General features: G+C 34.9%; 3 pseudogenes across 3 annotated transcripts; 1 reads left to right on the top strand and 2 right to left on the bottom strand.

Moving 5' to 3' along the window:
* Positions 1-419: 419 nt before the first annotated feature.
* Positions 420-4025, bottom strand: LOC145802882 (protein SPA1-RELATED 2 pseudogene; annotated as a pseudogene). Its single transcript, XR_014344657.1, has 2 exons — positions 3186-4025; positions 420-853 (listed from the first exon to the last, which is right to left on the bottom strand). The product of XR_014344657.1 is annotated as a protein SPA1-RELATED 2 pseudogene (transcript).
* A 5797-nt stretch (positions 4026-9822) lies between these two features.
* On the top strand, positions 9823-11668 carry LOC114272317 (endoglucanase 6-like; annotated as a pseudogene). The gene is made up of 4 exons (XR_014345133.1): positions 9823-9978; positions 10160-10512; positions 10625-10690; positions 11255-11668. The product of XR_014345133.1 is annotated as an endoglucanase 6-like (transcript).
* A 538-nt stretch (positions 11669-12206) lies between these two features.
* On the bottom strand, positions 12207-20090 carry LOC145802881 (long chain acyl-CoA synthetase 4-like; annotated as a pseudogene). Its single transcript, XR_014344656.1, has 15 exons — positions 20073-20090; positions 19567-19578; positions 18644-18683; positions 18468-18562; positions 17540-17707; positions 17311-17421; positions 17149-17236; positions 16591-16661; positions 15926-15997; positions 15686-15803; positions 15058-15303; positions 14818-14963; positions 13237-13419; positions 12981-13097; positions 12207-12515 (listed from the first exon to the last, which is right to left on the bottom strand). The product of XR_014344656.1 is annotated as a long chain acyl-CoA synthetase 4-like (transcript).
* Between the last annotated feature and the right edge of the window lie 4764 nt (positions 20091-24854).

Below are 24854 nucleotides of genomic sequence, written 5' to 3'. Positions count from 1 at the left end.
CCGAGCACAAGTTTGATTCATTTTATAGCCTACATGTCATCTTCAAAAATAGCATATGTGATGAGTTCAGTAGTAAAAACTTGGAATTGCTCGAAAGCAACTCCATTCCATATTAGCTTGGATGAGTACAAGGTCCAAATTAAACCATCTTCTTAGACTATGTTTAAATCATAAATTTGGGTAGAGATTTAAAATATATATATATATATATATATGAGTAAAATATAACTTTATTTCACACCTTATCTAGTTTCCTTTTCAAATTCCTACTCAAATCTATTATCCAAACACAATCTTAACATATTTATACAATAACTTATTAACTAATCTAATATTCATTACTAATTTTCCAGAAAGAAATAGAAACGATGCTAGACATGTTATGTTAGGAAGCTTACACACAAAAAGCATAAACAAAATACAACACCAAATTACCAATCTCAATTTAAAAACCAGATACAAAAATACTATTTAACAAAGGATAATGCTAAAATTTCTAGAAAGGTTGTCTAGTGTTATCCTCCTTGCCAACTTATTATTGGCAGTGCATATATGAATCAAGAAAAAACCTAAAAACAAAAAGAGATGGAGAAATATGGACTGGACAATTTCATCATTGGGCTAGAAATTGGTTTCTAAACTTCCTCACAATCAGGAAAAAAGAGAGAGAGAGAGAGAGAGAGAGAGCCCCATTGATTACCTTCTTTGTTCCTTTGTCCTGCAAAAATTTGCATGGAAGTCCAACAAATACCCGAACTTCCATGTGATTTCAGTCAGATATCCTCATCTCAACTCCAAGAATGTCCTTTACCAACTCGTATGTTACAAATGCAATTGCTATCGATGGTACCACCTAAAGAGTGAGGCAATTGCATTAAAATGTTAATCTAACAATTTAATTCATAAAAGAACGATGATATCAACCTGGCTAGCAATTAAAGAATGCCTTAAGAACTAACGAACCTATGTAACCCTCCTTTGATCAAACCTAGGGTTGCATACGAACCAAGTTGCTCGTGAGCTTGGCTTAGCTAGGTTCGTTATGTATAAAAACGAGCTAGAATAAGCTCTCCTTGTTTATATATTGTTCATATTAGATCAGCTTGTGTATGTATGTAAATGCAGTTAAATATAACCCACATATGCTATGGTTAAAGAAGTTAAAAAAAACCTTTTGCATCTCATTTAACCGAGGCATGCATGTGTTCAAAGAACTTAAGCAAACCTCCCTTTTTTGTATAGGTGTCTAAACTACAGTTTTAAAACTAGAAAGCACAAAATGACCAAAGAGGATTCATGTATCTCATACAGGCAGAGCAAAGCATTTTCAAGTAGAGTTGAGATCTGTCTTTGTGGTCCATGATATTAATTGACTGATCACAAAGGCTTTCAATGAATATAAGATCTCTGAAGTTCCAATCTGTTTTAGCAAAGCATTTTTTTTCCTTGTCAGCCCAACCGTTCAGCAGCCTACACAAATGCTTATCTGCCATTCTGCACTTTCTACTGTCATCTGTTCTACCAAAACATGGGTTTCACATCTTTTCCTCACACCTTAACCAACACCTTTTTATGGTCACATTTTATCACTAACTTCAGCCATATTACTCCTAATTAGGGCAATTTACAAACCTCATCATGAGTGCGTTTCACCACTCCCCCTTTTGTTTTCACCAAATAAAAACTTGAAGTTGAAACCGAAAGATTCCCACATGATCAAAACACTCTTTTCCTTATGGACCTTGACCTTAACCTTATCCCATCCTTAATTGATTGGAAAAGACCAGTTTTTCTCAATTTTGAGAATTGCCCTACATTAACTTTAAGGGTAAACTTCACTTTACCTTCCTATGGTTTGGGCCATGTCGGTTTACCCCCCTAACATTTGAAAATGGCTATATAACCCCCTTGTTGTTTGTGGACTAAAGTTCACCGTTAGGTCCATTAACGATTTAATGAAAAAGACTAAAATACCCAGATATTTTCGTCATTTGTTTGAAAGGCAAAATGCACTTTAACCCCTATGTTTTATTCTCTGTGTGATTTAACTCCCTGTGTTTTATTCCACATGCAATTTACCCCCCTTGAAATCTGAAAATGAGCATAAAACCCCCTTATGTCTGCCACACGTTTCACACTAGCTGTTAATTTGACGGATTGGTTAATGATGCACTTCAGTCCACAAACCACGTGGGGGTTATGTGGTCATTTCAAAATATTAAGGGGGTAAACCTATGTTACCAGAAAATGGTAATACCCTAACGATTTATGTATTGGTACGCATATTCCAAAACATGGTACACTTTCGTTCCAAAATGGTAAATTTAGTGATCCCAAGCGATCCCAAAAGTTTTTTCCAATATATTTCTTTACGTGTTAGGAGAAAAAAAATTCAAATATATGAACTAAAATCTAAGGTGACTTAAGTTTTGACAAGAGACAAAAAAAAAAAAAAGGGTCATAAATTTCATAGAAATGATTTGCTACGTGAAAAAAAAAAAAAAAATTGAATACCTCATAGTTAAAAGAAAATTACTCTTGAAGTACCATAAATTCTTAAGTGTAATATATATAAGTTTACTTCTATCATACCACATTTTAGAGCATATGGCATACCACGTTCCCGTTCCCGTTTCCGTTCTATGTACCAGAATGATCTACGTTCTAGGTAACATAGGGTAAACTGCACATGGCCCAAACCACAAGGGGTAAAGAGAAATTTGTCCTAAATTTAATCTAGGGGGGGGGGGAAAGGAGAGTAGAGTCTAATCACGATAAGATGAAGCAGCCTATTTGTTTTCAATTGACTGAAACATTTGCATATCACAAGGACAACAATGGATATGGCATATCACAACAAGCACAATGGATATGCATGACTGACTCAATTTAAAACCATTTGGGACACAAGATCGAAGATTCAATAATGGCGTGCCCAATCCCACTCCACCAATCTTTATTAATTTAGAACCCAATGTAGATAGGTGCATTGGAGAGGTGATAGTTAACAAAGAATATTCCCACTAAAGTGAAACACCAGATTTAGTAATCAAATTTTGCATCTAATATCTCTGTGCACAAAGGTTGAACTGTTCAGCTTGGGGTTGGTCCACGGATAATTATGACCAAAAAAAAAAAAAAGATGTATTTAGTAAAAAGATTCTATAATGCCAAAAGATACATACCTTGACTATGCCATCATAGTCTGTTAAAGCCAGATAGTTCCTGATATAGCTATTCCAGCAAATGCAGCTGAGCCTTGATTTGTTCGACATCTCAATTGCTGGATAATGAATATCAACACCGTCATTAAAGAGTGCATCAAACTCATATATCTTTATTTTCTTTGATACCCCAGCAGTAGCAAAATAATCCTGATCTCGATCAAAACTCAAAGAGCAAATTACATTTACAGAATTATGGAAATCTCAATTCCTTAATATCCCATGCACTTCAAACTTATTATAATGAGCATACTTGCAGAAACCACTGAAGAAGGCCCCTAGGAAATCAATGGGTTTGTTTTTCTCTTCATCCTTCTGTGGCCGATACCTGTTGGCTCTATCTTTCAATAATTCCTTATTTGCACGTGTGGTCACATCATTATTAGAAATCTGAATATTGGATCTCGTGGAGAAGTAAACACTTTCCAGCTGACTGATATTCTTCATCAACTTCAATTCATTATTAGCTACAGGATAATGTACCTCAAAACTTGAATGTTCTCTGTGACAGAACCCGTTTCCCCTTGGATGAAGAGACTCCTTTGATGAGCAAGCAAGAACTAACGATTTTTTTGTCTGCCTTCTTTGTACCTCTTCAATATCCGCTTCCAGGTACTTAATTTCTTCTACTAGCTTCAAGGTGTCCTTCTGCTTTTGCTCTTCCAATGGAAAAAAGAAATGTAACAATAACTCTGATTCAGCATCATCTTGGTCTATTAATGATGACAACTTATCTTCAAATGATTCTTCAACTCCACTTATAACATCAGACTGCAGGACTTCCGTGGTATAGACCAATAGTTATAAACCCAGGATTTTGTATGACAGTGTCAATTGATTTCAAGGATTAATATGTAAGAGACTAATGTTAAATGCCTTTTGCTTTTTACTAGGTGACTAATGTTAAATTCAAACTTTAAAAATAAAAGATAAAGCAGATATCTATTCGGACTTGATAACATGGTGATGTTTGAACATCTAGCAATCTTGAGAGATCGGCGCATTAGGTGCCCTTATTGGGCAATATTATATAGCCGAGGGGAATCATCTGGCTAATTTTGATTTGTTTCTTCAAAATGGAAAACATTTTTATTTATTAACGTATTATATGGACAGGGGGAATCATCTGGCTAATTTTTATTTATCAAAATGGGAAAGTAATTGCTCCTGCAACTTTGTTTGATTCAATTTGGGATTATGAGGTTTTCCAAAGAAAAAAGGCAAAGAGTAGACCACACAGGTTTGGTAATTCCTTTTGATCACCAATAAAATATGAAATATGAATTAAAATTAGTTGAATTCTAGAGTAACACAATTTTGAGGTCATTAATGAACGACAGGTTAAGACTGAATATGAACATGGCAAGGACAAAGTTACCACCTGAAGTTTTATTGTTTGATTAATAATACCACCTGAACTTACTACCTGAATTTTTCTTGAATGGAAAAGCATTTGATATACGAATTTTGAGAACAAACCTACGCTTCAAGGTTTATAGTTATTTCCATGTATATCTTCCAACAATTATTAAATAAGTAAAAGGAAGCCAGTGAGTCAGGATTTGGCAGTCACTTTTAGCGTAAATTTTAAAGATATTCCCAGTTACAATTAGCAGGGGTTCATTATTTCATTTTAGGCTTCATCTTTTGGGTGGGTGGAGGTTGGAGGAGAGGAGGGGAAATCAACAATTGAGCTATACAAGAGAAGAGAAATTTACAATCTGGGAAGGTTATCCTCTTAGACTACTTGTTCAATTATCTGGTAAAGGCCACAGGCACATCATTCTAAGTCTGCCAAAGCTAACCTTTCCAAAAAAAAAAAATCAGGAGTCCTATTGACTACATAGTTGTAGGGGAAACATTAACATCCACAGACATCATAACTCAAAAGAAGGCTTCTCAGAGGTGAAAGGTATTAACTTTGATTTAGAGATAGCTTTCCCTGAAAAAGTAAAATGAACAACGTATCTCACAGTTGGACTAGAATAAAAGTTTAAAGACAGTATTACCTTGCTGTCGGGCGTAATGAAGGTTCAAGATGAAGAAGCCAAAGACAGAATCCAACTTCCTTGGGATTCTTCGACAGGAAGTTTGGAGGAAGAATCCTATAATGCAGATCAGACATGGCAGCAGCAAGTTCCCTTTCAAAGTGAAAAGGGCTAAGCAACTGAAAGAGATAATCCATATTAGTCCAAAAATTAATTTGTGTACTCAGTCCCTCCAGAGGAACCAAAAATGGGAGAACAACAACAATTATCACAAAACAATACAAAGTTATTTTTTCTTAATGAATATAAATACGAAATTAGAAGAATCTTCCATATCATCCTCCTCTTCTTCTTCTTCCTTCTTCTATTTCTTTTATAAGTAAAATATATAAAGAGCCAGAGAAAAGCGGAACTTCCCTTATCCACAGTACATATAGGAAAGGAAAACTCTATTATCTACAGGGACACATGAATCCACCAAAAACTCTACAAAGAATATAAGGGAAGTGGAAAATCTTCAGCTATTGTCCCTCATCAACTCAATGCCATAAAGTAATAACATTACCAAAAACAGATCATCCAATGGTTTATGATCCATCTCAACAAAATGAAACAGGAACCAGGAACCAGGATTAATGCCTAGACCTTCTAAGGAACCATTAAGCTGTTGCTATTCATATGGACGATCCATGATTGAGAATGACACGGGGGGTACTTGGGATTTTTGTTCATTGAGAAGTTCCTCTAAAAACTTCTGACTGCACCACTAGTCAAGCCAATATCTATCATTTCAACCATTTTTTATCTAAAGCCCTCCAAAAACTAGCATAGTCCCTAAACATAATGACAATTCAACTAATTGAGCAAAGCATAGAGAATCTGCATATGTTTCTTGGAATATATAACCCAACACCATTGTATTATCACAATCCAAGCAACAATGCTAATGTTATCCCTTAAATGACTTTGTAAAATTACAATACCTCCACAACCCACCATTCAAGGAAGAGTAGATAATGTTCAACTATACAAAATCCAAATTCCTAATGATACAAAAATAAAAGGATAATAGATGGAATTTTTGTCAAGACCTTGATAACAAGGATTGCTACACATTTCTAGTTCACGATGCTATAGTAAAATTAGATATAGGGGAAAAAGCAAGATACTGAATAGCGTCAATGGAAATGTATTCATATTCCTAGCTATGCTGAGATTACCATGTTTGAATACCTCACATTTTTTCAGCATAAGAAAGCTTTTCTTGTACCTCAAAGAGTAAAACCCCTAGAATGTAAATATTTGATGAAAATGTGCATCCTTTCCCGCTAAGCTCCTCAGGACTGGTATACCACTTCTTCTCTTCCAATGGGTCGCTTGCATAAGTAGACCGCAGTTGGGGTGTAAGCCTACTGTAGTTGCTCTCACTCTTATATTCTCTTCTCAGGTTATGCTCTTTGTTCAATTCATTCCAGGAATCCTTTGGCCCAGCAATACTGACATCAGTATCATGAGCAGTTGCGGTTTTAAAGCTAGATCTTGATGGAAACTGATGCCACTGTCTGATAAAGTTCAGGTTCTCTCCAAACTTTTGCTTCTTTATCTGCTCACTAACAGCAGGATGCATCGCCTGTTCTAATGGCCTTTTCTCATTTCGATCATTTTCTGAGAGGAAACTATCCTGATCTATAGAATTCTCTGCAGTTTCATGCGGACACATGATCCAAGGTATATAACCTGATTTGATGGCAACAACTTGAAGCAGGACGGCCGTAAGCCTTGCAAGGCAACTCCTTTAGCGTGAGAGATATCCACGAGACCCACAATTTGCCTAAATATATGAAAATTATTGACTTTATTTGCCTTATATTGCCCGGCTTTCAGCCATTCTCTCAGACTGACTCAATCATGAAAAGTATTGAGACAGGGACCCAGCCCAGGCCTGGCAACATCATGAGAAGGAGGCACAACAGTTTTAGAACTTGAACACAATGGTGCATTAGAAGCTACCATAGCAGTACTGGAGGCCTTGGAATCCGTCTAGCCCCTAATCACAGCACCAAATCCTTCACGAGCTAGACTTTTAAATATAACCCCCTTACTTTTCAGGGTATTCTTAACAAAATACTTAGAAAACCCAGATTTAGAAAGAATTTTTGTACTGATACCTCCAGGAGGTGCTAATGGATTGCTTACAACAACTTTGCTTTCATTATTCAATACATGTTCCACGTTATCATTGTGAACATCATCTGGTGGTTTTGGACCCAATAATTCTGGAAAAACTGTATATCCAACATCCTTCCAAGCATTTGATATTATAGCATCCCTATTGCTTGAGGTACTCACTATAGCTATGTTTTCATTCTTAAAATTTTGTAGTGTTAACTCTTCAGCCATGACCCCAGCATCATCCACACAATAAATACTAGCACTTAGACGTTCAAACACACAACCTCTTTCTGGGTTCTTGCCCTCTAAAATAGTTGTAAATGAAGGGGACGAGCCCCCATGACATTCACGCTCACTGGGTATCATCATTTCATGTGATTCCATCATACCAGCATGTTTGCTTTCCGTGAATACTCACCATCTTTGCTTTGAAAAAGTGTGTTATCCACAGCATCAATTGTAGCCAATTCATCACCAACTCCATCCATACTATCTGAGCAAACTTTATTCAATCATATTTTTGATTGCTGCAAAAATAATTTGCCAGCCAAAAACTGCAGAACAAGAGTAATCAAAATGGAATATGGTAAATTTTAAAAAATCATACAGTTCAAGAGGACGTTATAGCCATGCCATATTACAAATTTTCCAAGGGTAGAGCACCCAATCCAGTTCAAAGTTTTAAAAAACACAACACCAACATACAAAGCAATTCACAGTAATGACAAGAAATCAAGAAAGAATGTCAACACATATATGGTGTGTTTACATTCATATAGACAGAGGGAGGGAATTCAAAAATTAAAACACATAAATCAAAATTGCCATATTAAAATCTCACAGTAAAATTATCTATTAAACTAACACACTTCAGTGAAGAAGAAGAAGAAGAAGAAGAAGAAGAAAGAATACAGCAAAAAATGCATCAACCTAGCTTTGGTGACAGCTTCCTAATCAGGTCAGACAATTTTCTTTCCCTTTTTCTTTTGGTTCTTTTCTAATCAATCACTGAACATGCCAAAAATGAAATTGTTCACATTTGCTCATGTAGTGTCCAAGAGCACAAAAAATGTAAGAAGGCGAGAAATATGACTACAAACAAATTCTTAGACTTGTGGGAGGTTTTTGGAATTAAAGCTAAAAGTATAAATTCCTAACATAAAGATGATACAACCTGACTTAAAAAGGGAAGAAGAGCATAGGGATGGAGAAGGCTAAAAACATAACAGAGAGTGATGCCACTTGTGTTGAGATTGTTTGGGAAATGAACTTGAAATGGAAATGTCAAAACTTTCCACATTAATACCCCTAACTTAGAGAGAGAGAGAGAGAGTTGCTAGTGAAGGAAATGAAGTTGAAATGGAAATGTACTAGTGAAGGAAATGAAAGTTGAAATGGAAATGTCAATAAAATTAAGATTGCATCCACTTGTTCAGGGAAAAAAATATCTATACACTTCTATGAGTACATATGAAACCAAAATCACCTCCTCTTGTTATTCTTCTTTTCTTTTCAATTATTTTTTCCTTTTTATGATTTAATATTTTCCATGTGTTGGTTATAAACATAAATAACCTTCCAACATAGGCAAATTCTCAAAATCTTTTACAATGCAAAAAGCAATCATAAAAAATTACCATATTGTGCAAATTTAACAAGAAATCACCATAAGATATAAGTTGAATGAAAAAGCAAAAAAGAAAAGAAAAAGGATATAACATACTGCAAACCGTAATTTGTAAAAGGTAACATAACAGAATATATATATATATATATATATTTATCTTATAAACGTAAGAATGGAGGCTTGACCTAGTAGTATATCAGTTGTAGCTATCCTTCATAAGCAAAGTGGTGCACTATGTGTTGCGATGCAATGTATTAATTTTAGTAGCTAGGTGAACTATTTATTGCAATTATTACCGAAGGTAATCAGTGAACGGAATCAACAAACCGCTTGCCTCTTTTTAGTCATACCTCATTAAATCAAACACAATAAATCCTTGATTCTTGGTCAAAGAGGAGCCATTAACAGATTGCCCCTTACGCAATTGCTGCCTATAAAGAGCACAAACAGCATTCATGCATAGTTTGGGATTGTTCTGAAATGCTAAAATCATGTCAATTTCAAATAACCATATTTTCTTTTTATCATTCCTACTTCGGAGCTTTTTAATCGTACTTTCAATGTCAGAAGAACTATCTGCACTGTCAGAACCATCACCCACATCTGTAATCAACTCTTGAGTTGCCTTTGTTTTAAGTTTACTAATTGGAGTCATGTCATCATCATCATCATCATCGTCATCGTCATCATCGTCATCATCATCTTACTCACATCAATATTAGTCCGTGGACCTCTTTTTCTTTTGGTACTTGAATCCAAGAGGCGATTCTCTGTGCAACTTCTCCCATTTTCATCACCAGTCTGATGAAAATGTGCACTTCCTATTTCTTTATCACTCAGAATAAATCCTGAAGCAACAACATTGGGCACGCTAGTTGTTCCATCCCTTGGGCACGCCAAGAAAAACCTGAAGTGTGCTTCTGGCAGTGTCTCTCCATCTGAGCTTCTTTCATTTGCCAAATCTCAGGTTAAGACTTGTTATCATCTGACAAGATCAATACATCTTTGGAACTGGGACTAAACTGTTCTTTCAAAAAACCAAACCAAACTATACAATTTGAAGTGATTTGAATCAATTTGACATATTTTTTTAGAATAGGAACTAGTTTGTTACAAGGCTCTAATTCTTGCAATGTTTGAACCCTCAGGTGGACTATATTCTTGGAGACAACCCAAGAGCTACAAGTTATATGGTAGGCTATGGAAACAACTACCCACAACAGGTTCATCACAGAGCTTCCTCCACTGTCTCCTTTAAGGACAACCCTTCATTTGTCAGTTGCCGTGGAGGCTATGCCACATGGTTTAGCAAGAATGCAAGCGATCCAAACCTCCTAACAGGTGCTCTTGTTGGTGGACCCGACGCTTATTTATGACAACTTTGCTGATCAAAGAGACAACTATGAGCAAACAAAGCCAGCTACCTACAACAATGCTCCTCTTCTTGGCATTTTAGCAAGACTACACAGTGGACATAGCGGCTACAACCAGCTCCTTCCAGGTATGTATACGGGTTATAATCTGAAATTTTGTCACTTACTTATTTCTTTATTCTATATGATTAAGAATAACATTTTCTCTTGCTGATAATGTTTAATAAATTTGCTTTACAGTGACCTTTCCAGCCCCTAAAACCCAGCCAAAGCTTGCTCCAGTTACCGGAACCACACCATCTCAAGGTATTCTTGCAATCCTCATGCAAAGACATCCCTGTTGGACTTTGTCTAATTCTAGGAAGCACGTACTCTTCAAATTGGGTATTGTGTTTGTGTCCAACATGTATTGGATACCAACACACCATTGATACGTGTGTTCACATTTAGACACGCCACATGAAGTGTTAAATTTTTTTTATTATTATTATTTTGCATAACACTTAACGGATACATGTGTCATATGTTTGGACATGCCTACACTTTTATGGATTTTTTAAAATAATTTTAGAAAGCTTATTTGAGTTCAAAGTAAAGAAACAAAAAGATGGAAAGTGAAGAAAAATAAAAATACACACATACATTGATGTCTCTTATATCTTTATACTCAAAATTTATATCTATAATTTTATTTTATTTTTGGTTTACTATATCCCCAATATACCTTAACTTTTTCAAAATTGTTGTGTCTCATGTCTGCGTCCGTACTACTTCGATCCAGAGGTTGGAAGAATTTCTTGTGGCCTGTAATTCCAAATGTTGATCTAATATGGGAATAATTAAATCTAATGTAATTTGCTTGTTTTGCAGTTTCGTCTTCTGCACCCATTGCCATTGAACAAAAGATGACAAGTTCATGGGATTACAATGGCAAGACTTACTACAGATACTCCACAACTGTGACAAACAAGTCACCCAAAACACTGAAATTTCTCAACCTTTCAATCTCCAAGCTCTACGGTCCTCTGTGGGGCCTGACAAAGTCGGGCGATTCATATGTTTTTCCAGCATGGCTCAACTCTCTAACAGCTGGGAAGAGCCTAGAGTTTGCTTACATCCACTCTGCCTCTCAAGCTAATGTCTCAGTCTCAAGCTACAATTTGGCCTAAAATTACGAAAAGAGGTGGCTGACACGGGTTTTTCTTGGGTTGTGATGTGAGAATTGGGATTTTTCAGCTATACAAGATGCAATTTGGAAAGGGATTTGTTCTTTTAAGTTGTAATTTTTCAATTACTTGTTGATTTTGGATTGAGAGTAGGTTTGCCGATGGAATGTTAGGAGGGAGAAAGGCATGAAGAGATGATTAAACAGGTGTGCTCATCCTCTTTCTCCTCCACTTCAGTAGTTATTAGCATAGATAGTTTTGAGACACAAATAGGGCAAGTGTGCATGTTGAGAAGAAAATTATTTCTCAGTATGACAAAAAAAAAATCAAGGAGCTTGTTTGTTTGTTTGTTTTTTTTTTTTTTTTTTGTGTCCTTTAAAAACAACTGAGTGCTCTCTCTCTCTCTCTCATGTAATTGTATTTCCAAAATTTCACATTTGCAATACAAATATAGTTTGTGCAATGACAAAAGATTTCTCATTGTTTTATCATTTGATTGATGAATCTTGGTTTATGTATTGAATTCTTTTTCTTGGTATCTTTGTTTCAAGTTCACATTATAATTAAGTGCTCCAATCTTTCTATGCCTGTGTTCTTTGGCCATTTTTATATAAAATATAATGTTTTCTAAACAATTTTAGGACACAGCTTCAATAGAACTGAACAAGATTTGGCTTTGGCATGCATTAATAGAACTATGAAAAGTGAAATTGAATCCAATAAATTAACATGATTGGTGCCACATCGGTTTGTAAGTTTTGTTGATTTGTATAGCACTAATCATCAAGGTTATACAAGTAACCAACAATATATACAGTTTCAAGAAAGAGTGGGATGCCAAAAAGCCAAAACTGGCAATAGCATCGAAGAATGAAGATCCTTTTTTAGGGCTGTTAAAATTTAGAAAACACCATCTTCAGGCAGTTTGCTTACTTTGCACCCTTGTACATGTTGTCAACAATGTTCTGCAATGCAACACAAAGATTTCCCCTTAGTACTGTGCCACCCAAAAAAAAAAGAGTACTATAAAGTAGTCATAAACAGAAATGACAAATTAACAAATTCCAAAAAAGTTAATTGGAAATTTAAGTCGACTAAAAGTTCTTGCATGCACTAGTTGCTTGGCAGATGGCAACATGGAGTGAACTAGAAATCTCCAATGTTCAAACACTCATGGCCGAGGGCGGAACCAGGATTTTAACTCGAGGGGGGTCAATTTTTGGCTTTTCTTCTCCACAGATTATTCTAATACATATTTTTCTACAATGAAATGGTTTCCTCCCGATTCCTCTCAAGTCTCACCGGAAAAAAATTAGAATTCTAATACACATTTCACATATTTCAAAACATTTTTGGGTCAAAGCATCTAGTCAATGAACATAGTACAATGGCATGCCATGAGATTCCTTGAGAGAATCAAGAAGAGCTACCTGGTAGTATTTGAGCAACTGAGGCCTCTTCTTGAATGTTGGGGTCAGAAGGTCACGCTCCATGTCGAATGGCTCGGGGTCAAGATGAACAGCTTTTATAAATTCAAACCCTTTCAACTGCCAGGCACATCACAAAAGTTTCAGAAATCTTCTGGAAGTAAATAACGTTTTCTTCCCCTCTGCTAACTCAGATTATTATTCAATTATCAAATGGAAGTAGAAATGAGAGGTGGTTGGAAGTGTAAAAGACACAAACCTTCTTTTCCTTTCCAATCCGTGTGAGCTCTACAAGTACGTTTTGTTTTGCCTTGGGATTTTCACAGAGGGAATTGAAATCCCCAGGTACACCATTTTCTTCAGCCCAACGTTCAAATACTTGCTTATTTGGGTTTACAACAGCAACAAGGAAAGACTCAAAGCTGTTCCCATATACCCATATCTGAGATTGAAATTCAGACATAATCAAACACAAGAAGATTCTGGAATAAACAAAATGCTCAATCTCCTAGCCCCAAGTACAGGCATAGATTTGACCGTTCATTAATGCTGTGTTTGGTTGGGGGATTTGGAGAGGAATTTGGAAAGGGAAATGGAAAATGTAGGTGAAATATGAATAAAATATGCATATATTTCACCTAGTTTCACACACTTTTTCTCTTTTCCTTTCCAAATCTCTCTCCAAATCTCCCAACCAAACACACAACATAAGTCACTCCAAGGATTGTTTCCAACAGGAAAAAGTGCACAAATGTGAGAAATGAGAACATTCTTAGCAGATCCATAAGCATGCACAAAAGCATGAATGAACCAAGTATATAGATATCCTCAAGTTTTAACAAGAAAGAATAAGGTTGACCTCAGGATGCACACATCAAAATCAACCTATGGCAAATATCTTGTGCCTTAAGGGCATGTTTGATTGGGTGGATTAGAGCATGGGATTGGGATTATTAATCCGTGAGCCCAATTATTCTATGTTTGTTTTAACATTTTGGTTTAGGATTATTAATCCAATGGATAATTAATCCAACAAATTTGTAGGATTATTAGTAATGGGGTAGGGGTGAGATTATTAATCCAATGGATATTAATCCAATTGGATAGTGAATACCACACTAATTTAATAGGATTATTAATACTTCACTATTAATCTTGTGAATCAAACATGACCTAAGTGTAATAAAACAAAAAACAAATCTGATGGGAAAAAAGCATGCAAATGCAAACACTAATTTTGTGAGATATAATCAATCATAGAGACCTGTGTCAAGTTTCTTCCAGTGCTTAAAAGCACACAACATGCACAAATTAGTTTAGCAGAAAAGGGATTGAAATTTAAAATAGAACGCACTGGAAATGTGTGTGTGTGTGTGTGTGTGAGAGAGAGAGAGAGAGAGAGAGAGAGAGAGAGCATATGTAAGGTAATACATAAAAAGAATAACTTTTAACGGTCAAGAGGTTCACACAAACAATATCAGAAACAAAAGAAGACCACATTATAATGTCATAACAGTCAAGAAGTATTGAAACAAGGAAAATGCTATGGATCCAAGTAAATTACCAAATAAATTACCAAACCTCTCACATGGGTGTGGGACCCACACACATGTGATTTGTGTGGGTCCCACACCCATGTGAGAGGTTTGACAATTTATTTAGTAATTTACTTGGGGTCCCTAGCATAACTTTTAAAACAATATCATAAACAAATCCATGCTCTCATCACTAGAAGGACATTGTTGGTAATATCTACAACGAATACATTCCATATTTGTTGACAACAATTGGAATGCTCACAGAGACAAAACTGAAACTTATATTCCATTTATATATTTACAATAGTTCAGAGAATACCAGTAACAGAACCATAAACATTCTCCAAGTTTTCAACCGCAACGTATTCTCCTTGTGACAGCTTAAAAATGTTCTTCTTTCGGTCAATAATTTTCAAGCTCCCATTGGGCTGCCACTCACCAACATCCCCTGACACAAACATTGTTAGGGGCAGGGTTGACTAAGAAAGAAAATTATGAGCACTATATCAAATTAATTATGAAAGACACTGTCGTAGACAAACCTGTGTGGAGCCATCCATCAATCAGGACCTCTTTGGTGAGGTCTTCACGTTTGTAGTACCCTGAGAACAAGGTATCGCCCCTTATACATATTTCTCCACGTGGTGTGCTTGAGAGGGCATCATATCCCATTTCAGGAATAGATTCTAGGCACACATCCACATTAGGCACTGGAGGACCAACAGTACCAAGCATACCCAGCTCATTTGGTAGTGAGACAAATGTTCCCGCACAGCTTTCTGTGAGACCTACATCACAGAAAGAAAACAAATTAAAAAAAAAAATTAAGTTTTCTGTATAATAATGGATATACAATGGAAGATACCAGTGCTGAATCAGTAGAAGTCTCTATTCATGGGCAGAAACAGGGGGAATATGGCACTGAGGTAATGGATTTAAAGAAATTTCATCAAACTTGCTCAGATGCCTCCAAAGCGAAGTGTAATAGAACTCATTCCCAAGTGGAGTTTAAGCAACAAAGAAACATATATCAGCAAGCTGTCTCAAATAGGCTGATAAGTAACAAAAACCACTTCCAAAGGGAGGAATGAGTGAAATTCAAATGTACATGCTAAAAAGGCAGATAAAATAAGTTAAATTGATATGTACAGATTTAAAAGGACAACATACCATATCCTTGCAGAACATGACAACATGCCACCACCCGTAGAAAAGCTTCTACATGGGTAGCAAGAGGTGCTGCTCCAGATAAAATAAGCCGTACATTTCCGCCTAGCCCATGCTTTACCTGAGAATGGAGTTAAAAGAAATGAAAGCCACATTAAAGATTAAGTTTTGTATATATGGTCCCATGAGAAAGTAAAAGAGGAAAACAAGAATGAAAAGCTGCTACAAGAATATGCCCACCACCTTATTGAAAACAATTTTGTCACAAAGTGGAGCTGCATCTACATGTTTACTCCCCTTCTTCATGTTATGTAGCTTGCCGCAGCATTTGTTTAAATGCAGATAAAAATGAGACAGCACAAAATAACAACAAATTAGCTACCTTACAATTAAAGCAAACACTGTAGAAAAATCCAAGTCCCTGTAGATACACATAGGGTAGCCACAGTTTATGTTTCGTACACATGATGCATAAAGGGTTGCGCCCCCTTTTGATTTGTGCCTTTTAATACAAAATCTATCTTATAAAAAAATGCATGATGAATGAGATGACACTTGAAATAGGAAGTATAAAGTACAGAGTTCTGATCTTAAAAGGGTAATTTCAAGGTTCTATAAATACAATGAGAAACAGAATTAAGAACAAGAAATTGTTCCAAAGGAGACCAAAATTTTGGAAGAATTGAATATCTAGTCACAAATTTTTGACCAATCAATATATGGTTGCGATGATGTCCTTCAAGAAGTGATGAAAGGTCTTCAGTTGAAAGGGTTAATAAATAAAATAGAATCTTCAAATGAAAAGAAATTGATGTGGGCATAAGTGATTCCACAAGATATCCCTATTATTCTTTTCTTTTCTTTTCTTTTTTTTCTTTTACTAGGAGGTTAGAGATGCGGAGTAGAACTTACTATGAGTATGCAAAGTTGAACATAGTACTTTTTAAGAGACCCCCAGATGAGATCTTCTGTTGCAAACCTGAAAATAAGAACCGGAGTTCGAGAATAAAATGCATGAAACTTGAAGTTATGTTTTGCACAGAATGAAATTATGAAAGAACACTATGTGCCTCTGAAATGAGCACCATTGTATTTAAATTTAACTCTGCGCTCATTAACCATTCTGTTTCTTGTGTTCTCTATTCATATTTTAATAGTCCCATGGCAGACCAAAATAAAAAATTATCAAAATTTAACAACTTAAAATACACTGAATTTGTTTCATGCTTTCTAGAGCATAAATGTTTTTGGAATTAAAACAGAACACAAAAATAAATCACTAACATTAAATCTTTTACTGTTTCATATTTTAGTTGATTACTGTGTGATGGATCAAAACCACTGCAGTTGATTAAAGCCATTGTGTTTCATTATCTGCTACCGATGAAAGTGTCCCTTTTAGGTTCTATTTTGCTCAGAACATGTACCAACTCGCATTTGCATCCATTGAGAAAGAAAAAACTTACCTGCATAAATTCTATCCAGTACTCGGGGAACAGCACAGAAAATAGTAGGTTTCAGCTCACCAATATCTTCAGTCAATAGTTTGACATCCTGAAGATGTAACAAACACCGAATTGTTACATTGAACTCTAATGTGGAAGGAAAAGAATTGGTAGTCATATTACCCCTCGACAAAATCCTATTGGGCCACCAATATTGATAAAACACTCTTCAATCACTCGATCAAAGAAATGTGCCAGAGGAAGATATGAAAGATATACATCCTTTTCAGTCAACTGTAAAATTTTCAAATGGATGTGCAAGAAATCCTAAATAAAGCAGAATAATTTAGATTAAATCAAATAAATAGCCTGCCACGTAGATTTATGAATGTAAATTGATTCACATGCTTACCAATTCATGAACGCTCCCTAGCAGGCACCTCACCCCAGCTATAAGAGTAACAATGCTATTATTGGAAATCAGAACGCCCTTTGGGTTACCAGTAGTGCCACTAGTATACATTATTGTACAAATGTCACTTTTCTTTTTTACTGGAGGATCATACTGTTTATCATCTCCCTGCAAAACCGATAGGGTGAAATTCAAATCGAAGTAATATATAGTCAATGGAAGTATCATCCATACTTAGCCCCCCTTGGGGAAATGGTATCAGATCAATTGGTGATTTATAAAAAATTTCCAATTCAAGAACAGATTTTTTTTAGGGATGCACCACATAATATTTGAAATTAACATTCAGTACTAGAGACAACGTATATATAGCACACATCATTTCAAGTGCAAAATGCCTCAGATTTAACCACAATTTACTTCAGAGCACCATCAGATTTAGTCAATAGTACTCAACCTATCCTATAACCAAATGTAATAGAAGTAACACAATGGAAATAACTGGATCTTAAAGTGAAACATATTTTGACTTTTGACCTTATATCATAACCCTGAACCAATACGACTGCCTGCCTGCAATATGGAAACACACCAATGCCAGTGACCTCTTGTGCCAGCTGTCAACTCCAGCATATCATCTAAGTTATCCTCAAACCACTTTATTATTAGATAAATAAGGATCCATAAAATGCAATAAAGTGGCACAATACAATGATTTTTGTAATACAAAATGTGCAGTACGCCATCCAGCATCCCTGCTTTGAATTCAACAAATTATACACCAATCAAATTCCATTTAAATCATAAAACTGCTAGTTTCTTGAAACAAATTTCACGTGGTACAATAATGGGCATTATTCAAAACCAAAAAATTATTAACAAAACAACCAGATATGAAATGAATAATGGATTAACAGAAGTAGCTTACCAATAACAAAAATTCATCCCAAGCATATATAGCCAAACCAAACTTTTCAACTTCTTCTTTTTGTTCAGGAGTAACCTTGCCAAAGCTCACAATTGCTATATCAAAAAATGAATACAGTATTATTTCTTAATGCCGCATGCAAATGCAAACTGAATATTGTATCAAATACAACTTACTTTTCAAGTATTTCGTTGCACTAGGAAATGTTTTCAACACCTGAAAAGGCAGAAGAAAAATTAAGACGCGTAATCCAGTCATCCTATTATATTTTGTTCTATTGCCACCATCTTAGCACTAAACACAATAAAACTACAACAATAAGTTGGACAGAAATGGACCTTTCCGAGTATTGAATTATAAATGAAGTCACATAGAAGATGCACCAAATTTTGGTATCAACTTGAACATATTCATCAAATCAGATCAAGATACATCCACGAATATCTCATAACAACCTTAGTTGGGACACCAATCATAAAATGAAAACCTGTGTACCTCAGGAATCTTTTTCTCTTGATCAACACATAATAACCATATGTAAAACTCCAAAACGAATCAAGTTGATGATGAAAAATAATTAAACCACAGGTGAGAGATTCACTGCTTCATCACTGAGTCTTTAGTTGTGGTTGGGATGGACCAATACCACCAACAGGTGACATATCAAATTTTATGAAATTAAACAAATCTTTTACTACATGGCTTTACTGTTAATTGAATTCCAGCCAATGCATTATGTGGTGTGCATTGCATAAATATTTTGAGTCATCAACAAAACAAAATCCACCACTATAGCAATAGTTATTATGAACATAAATCAACAATTTACCTATCTTTACTTGAGGCAGAATTCTCATTTCCAAAGACAAGCCCAACAACCCCTTGTACACGATTCGGTAAATTAATCACGTGTAAGCATAAAATTAGTAAAATGGCACTTACCATAACAACACATCTGAAAATTGATTCCAATACATGTATATTATAAACCAAATACACAATAATGAGAAGTTATCAATTGAAAAACTAACTGTGACAAAATCCATATTGAAAGATGACAGTAAACACTGCCGAATAGCAAGCTAATGAGAGAAAATACCTCGTACCCAGACTAATGAGAGAAAATTCCTTGTACCCAGACATCAAATCCATCCTTTGATACAAATGGACCACTAAAAGTCAATCAAACCAAAGCTTTCTGAAAAATAACAAAGAAAAAAACCCTCGACAGTGAACAATAACTGACCAAACTAAACAATTTGATCAAAACTACAAAAGTACAGAGATATCATTCTACATTACTAAGAAGGATCACACTACGATATAGTTAGCATTCACATATACACATACATATACATACACTTGAAGGGTAGAACACGTTACGTACATACACACTTTATTGGCCTTGTTCAATGCAGTGTATAAAGCTCTGCCGATAGCTTCTTTTATTTTGGAATTGCGTGCCAGAGTGTTTAGTGTTGCTTCCAATTATAGCTTATAAAAAAAAATAGCTTAAAATACTAATTACCGGAATGCTGAGGAAGATGCAATTTTAACTTTTGTTTTTTATTATTAGATTTTAACTTACAAGAAGCTGAACCAAACAGGACCATTATGACCCATCGATTGAATTTTACTGTTTGAAAAAAATATTTACAAACTTACTGATCACTTCTCAGAGTCAATTTTTGAATCTGACATTTACAACCGGCCAACATTCAAAAATACATTCTAAAACAATGTCAGAGCAGTGACTTTCATGAATAACTGGCTAATGTGTGCATATTACTAATATCATTGTCTCCTTGTCACACTTATGCCCAAAACAAGTCTTTTGACTAGTAGTACAATACATATGACATCAAAGCACTGATTGATAGCATATTTTTATATACTATTAAAGAAATTAATTGTCACAATTGATAGTGAAAGGACTTCAGTGAAATTTAAAAATGCAAGGGCCAGAGTGCAATATTACACACACACACTCTCACAGAGAGAGAGAGAGAGAGAGAGTTAGGAAATGAAAGTTGAAATAGAAATCCTACCTTATCTGACTCCACTATCAATGCAAATCAGCAATTTTATTTTAATTTATTTTCAACACAATAACACAATAGGATGACTACAAGGAAATTTTCATCTCCCATTACCTCCAAAAAAATGTTAGCTACTCAGCTTACTTTGCAATTTAAGAAATGTTGATCATGAATTTCATCTTTCCTCCCCCCCCCCCCACACACAGAGAAAGAGAGTTATGGAAATGTCAATACTTTCCATTTGATACCCAAATTTTGATACCCAAAATTTGATACCCAAATCATCTCCCACACACACACACACACACACGTACACACACAGAGAGAGAGTGTAGGAAATGTGGACTGGAAATGTCAATACTTTCCATTTGATACCCAAATTTTGCAAGGCAAAAAGAACCTACCAAAGCAAGAATATGGGAAAAAATGAACTACCTTTCACCATAAAAGGCACTCCCTACATCTCTGCATCTCTACCCCAATTCTGTCTTTTTTCCCAAGAGTTACATCTCTGTCTTCTGTCTTTTTTCCCAATGGATCAGCAAGTTGTTATTAAAAAACCCTCAAAATTTTCCCGGATCCTTCGATCAATTTTTGGCAGCTGCGGCGGGAAGTCGGTGGAGAAGACATTAGTTGAGGATGAAAAAGATGGGTATACAGATTATTTTTCTTCTGCTTCTTCCTTCGGCTTGGACTCGGATTCAGCTTATTCTTCAAAGGAAAAGGGCAGTAAAAATGGAGAATTGCAAAATGAGTTTCAGATGGTGACAGATAACATTAAGCAAGAACTTCAAGTGGCTGACTTGAAAAGGGAGTTGACAGAAACTACTGAAGAGAAGGAAGTAGAGAAGATGATCAGTGATTTAAAGATGGAAGCTGAAACGTTGAATGGTGAGAATTCAAAGCTTTTACAAGAACTTGTCACCGAATGTAGCCAGCTGAGGGAGAAATTGGGTGAGAGAGAAAGGGAACTTGCGAGTCACACCGAGATGCATGAGACCCATAAGAGTGAAACATCAGCTCGAATGAGGGGTTTAGAACTTGAGCTGGATTCTCTGCGTACCCAGAAAGGAGATGAAGTGAAGTTGCTGATGGAGAATCTCAGCGCGATTGAGGAAGACTACGGCTACTTCGAGAGCCGTGCATATGAAATTATGAACGCGTTTCAAGGTGCACAGAACAGGGTCAGAGAATTGGAAGAGCAGGTGGACTCTCTACGGAACCGGAACAGTAATTTGGAAGAGCAGCTTAGAGGTAAAACGCACGAAACTGAGACTGATCAGATGCCAGGGGTCCAAGAAGAAGAAGAAAGGAAGAGCTACGAAGATGAAGATGAAGATGAAGATGAAGATGATGCTTTTGAGTTCCCCACCCCTGCCGATAAGATCATTCCTGTTTACCCCATTTTTGGCAGAGACAAGCTCGACGGAGTTCCGGCAGGAACCTACTGCGTTTCCGGAAGAGTGAAGCAGCCGGTGGCCGGAGGAGGAGTGACGATGGCGCAGGAGAGAGATCGGAGGAGGCGGTTGTTGATGCTAAGAGGTAAAACGCACGAAACTGAGACTGATCAGATGCCAGGGGTCCAAGAAGAAGAAGAAAGGAAGAGCTACGAAGATGAAGATGAAGATGATGATTTTGAGTTCCCCACCCCTGCCGACGAGATCATTCCTGTTTACCCCATTTTTGGCAGAGATGAGCTCGACGGAGTTCCGGCAGGAACCTACTGCGTCTCCGGAAGAGTGAAGCAGCCGGTGGCCGGAGGAGGAGTGACGGTGGCGCAGGAGAGAGATCGGAGGAGGCGGTTGTTGATGCCGTACAGGCAAGAAGGGTTCTTTGCTAACGTGAAGATGTTGACCAGAAATGTCAAGCAAATTGGAAATGCTCTCAAAGCTATCAATAGCAAAGTGTTCTAAATTTTTATTTTTATTTTATTTTATTTTTTTGTATTAGCAAAGTGTTCTAAATTTTTATTATTTTATTTTTTGTATTTACGTATATTATTATAATTTTTAGTTTAGTTGATTGTGATATTATGGTGGAAGCTTTATCAGTTTAGTTTTGATTTAAAAAATAATAATTTTACCTTTAAATTTATCTAGTCAAGGTACACTAGAAGAATAAAAAATTGGCATAATTTTAAATAAAAAAATCACTACAAATAAAAAAAATTGAAATAAAATATAATTTATTTAAAATTTTCCAAACAATTAAAACTTAATGAACTTAAAAAATATATTTAAAATTTTAAAATTTTCCAAACAATTAAAACTTAATGAACTTAAAAAATATATTAAAAATTTAGTTTGTTTATTATTCAAGTCAATTTCAAATGAGTTTTAATATTAAAAAAAATGACAAATTAAGTTAAAATAGTTTGATTTTTTTTAAAAAGTTCTATAATACATGTAAATTATATCCTCCAATCATGATTGAAGTTTTTACACACTGATTTAAGTAAATATTTTAATAAAAATTCTAATGGTAAACTTTTATTCTGTTTAGAAATTGATTGTTGCGCTATTACGTAATTTAGTGGGCTTTTTCAATTATTTTAAGTATTTTTTTTTTACTTATTTAATTTAAATACACCTAAAAAGTATTAAAAAAATAAGAACATAATTTTAAAAAATCACTAAATACAATTTTTTTAATATTTCTTTACAAATATTTTATTTTTTAAGTCCATATAAGTTAAGAAATATTTTTTTTAAAATATTTAAAAATTTCACTAAAAACAAAAAAAAATTAAAAATCATTTTTAAAATCTCAAAATCAAACAATCTTTAATTTTTATTCATATTTTAAAAAAAAAATATATCTCATCATATTTTAACAGTGTTATTTACCAAAATGTTGGATGTTTGATTCAATATTTAAATTAAATCTTTTTTCATTTGAGTAAAAAATGAATAAAACTCAATTTGATATAAGTATGAAACAAAAAGTTTAAATAAATTTTGAATATTTTTTTACCAAAATTTTAATTTGAGTCAATATATGGATGTAAATGCATTATGCATAATTTGATTACAAGAACATCTTAAGTTCAATCTCATTCAACTCATTTGGTTGATTGTGACACGGTTACAACCAATATTTTTCTCAAGCTCTAAGTTCGGAATAAAATTAGATTAAAACTCTAAATAACATTCCCAATGACTGGTCTCAAGACATTAAATAATTTTGAAAAATTCTAAGTGCACATAAATTGGATTATGTGCTAGACTTTAATAGTTTTTCTAATATGGTACATGAGTCACGCAAATTGTTCATGGTCCTTTGCATTGTAAAACAAGGTAGACGGTTCTCAAAAAATATATAAATAAAAGAAAAAAAAGATAGAAGTTAAGGAAGCTCATAACTCAGAGAGAGAGAGAATAAAATCCAATCTGTAAATGACAAATGCCCTTGTGCTTAATTTGGAAACAAGTAGAGAGTAAATAATCACACATTCTGGTAGTATAATTATGTAGCAAAATGATGACAAGCTAACTCATTTTTGTGTGTAAAGGCAGGTATAGACAAACCACAAACCAATCTAGAAAACAAGAACTGTCGCTGTGATTCCAGGTAGCCAAACTGAGAACATTTTTCAATCCCAATTGCAACACGCCCCGGTTAGGCCAACAAATCATGTCCTCAAGCTAGAAAAACACATGTCAATGTAACGTTGAAAAAACTTATCTGCGACGTCTGTTTAAGACCACCTCCGGATTGTCTTTCCTCATCATGGCAACAAACTCATCGTAGTTAATTCTTCCATCCTGCAAAAGAATTAAAGGATACATTTTCGAAGTGCCAATTCATCATGAGTTTTGGAATCAAAAGACAGTGCATTTATAATCTAAAAAGAACAGACACTTCAGCGGAGGAAGCGTATGGTGATCACGATACTTCAGCGATACTTCTTAAACCCTCTGAACATGTCATAAGTGATAACTTTTTTTTATTAACAATGTTCTGCATTCTTCATAACACAATTTATGCGTTCTTCTAAATATATTTTGAAATATTTATAAGATGCATATAACATGTGTATTACAATTTCTATAATTGTTTTGCATTCTTTAGAATGTAATTGTAACATACAAGATATCTTGATGTTTTAAGTTACAAAATATATAAACATTCATATGTATGATATATAATAAATTTGTAAAAAATATGAAATTTTAACATGCCACAAGTGTGTCGTGTCTTGCATTTTTGAAAAATAACATGTTCGCTAGTCCGAGTGTAGTTGTTGGATGACAAAGAAACATGGACATGAAGTACTATATTTTTTCGATATGAAATTTCTATGTATGAGGAGAATAAAAAAGGCTAGATAAGCATTGCATTAGTAAAG

This window comes from Camellia sinensis, chromosome 11 (assembly GCF_055761805.1).
Source record: "Camellia sinensis isolate YWXY chromosome 11, ASM5576180v1, whole genome shotgun sequence".
NCBI classification, from domain to species: Eukaryota; Viridiplantae; Streptophyta; class Magnoliopsida; order Ericales; family Theaceae; genus Camellia; species Camellia sinensis.
The sequence above is the reverse complement of the archived record's forward strand: the minus strand, read 5'-3'. Positions and strand labels throughout refer to the sequence as shown.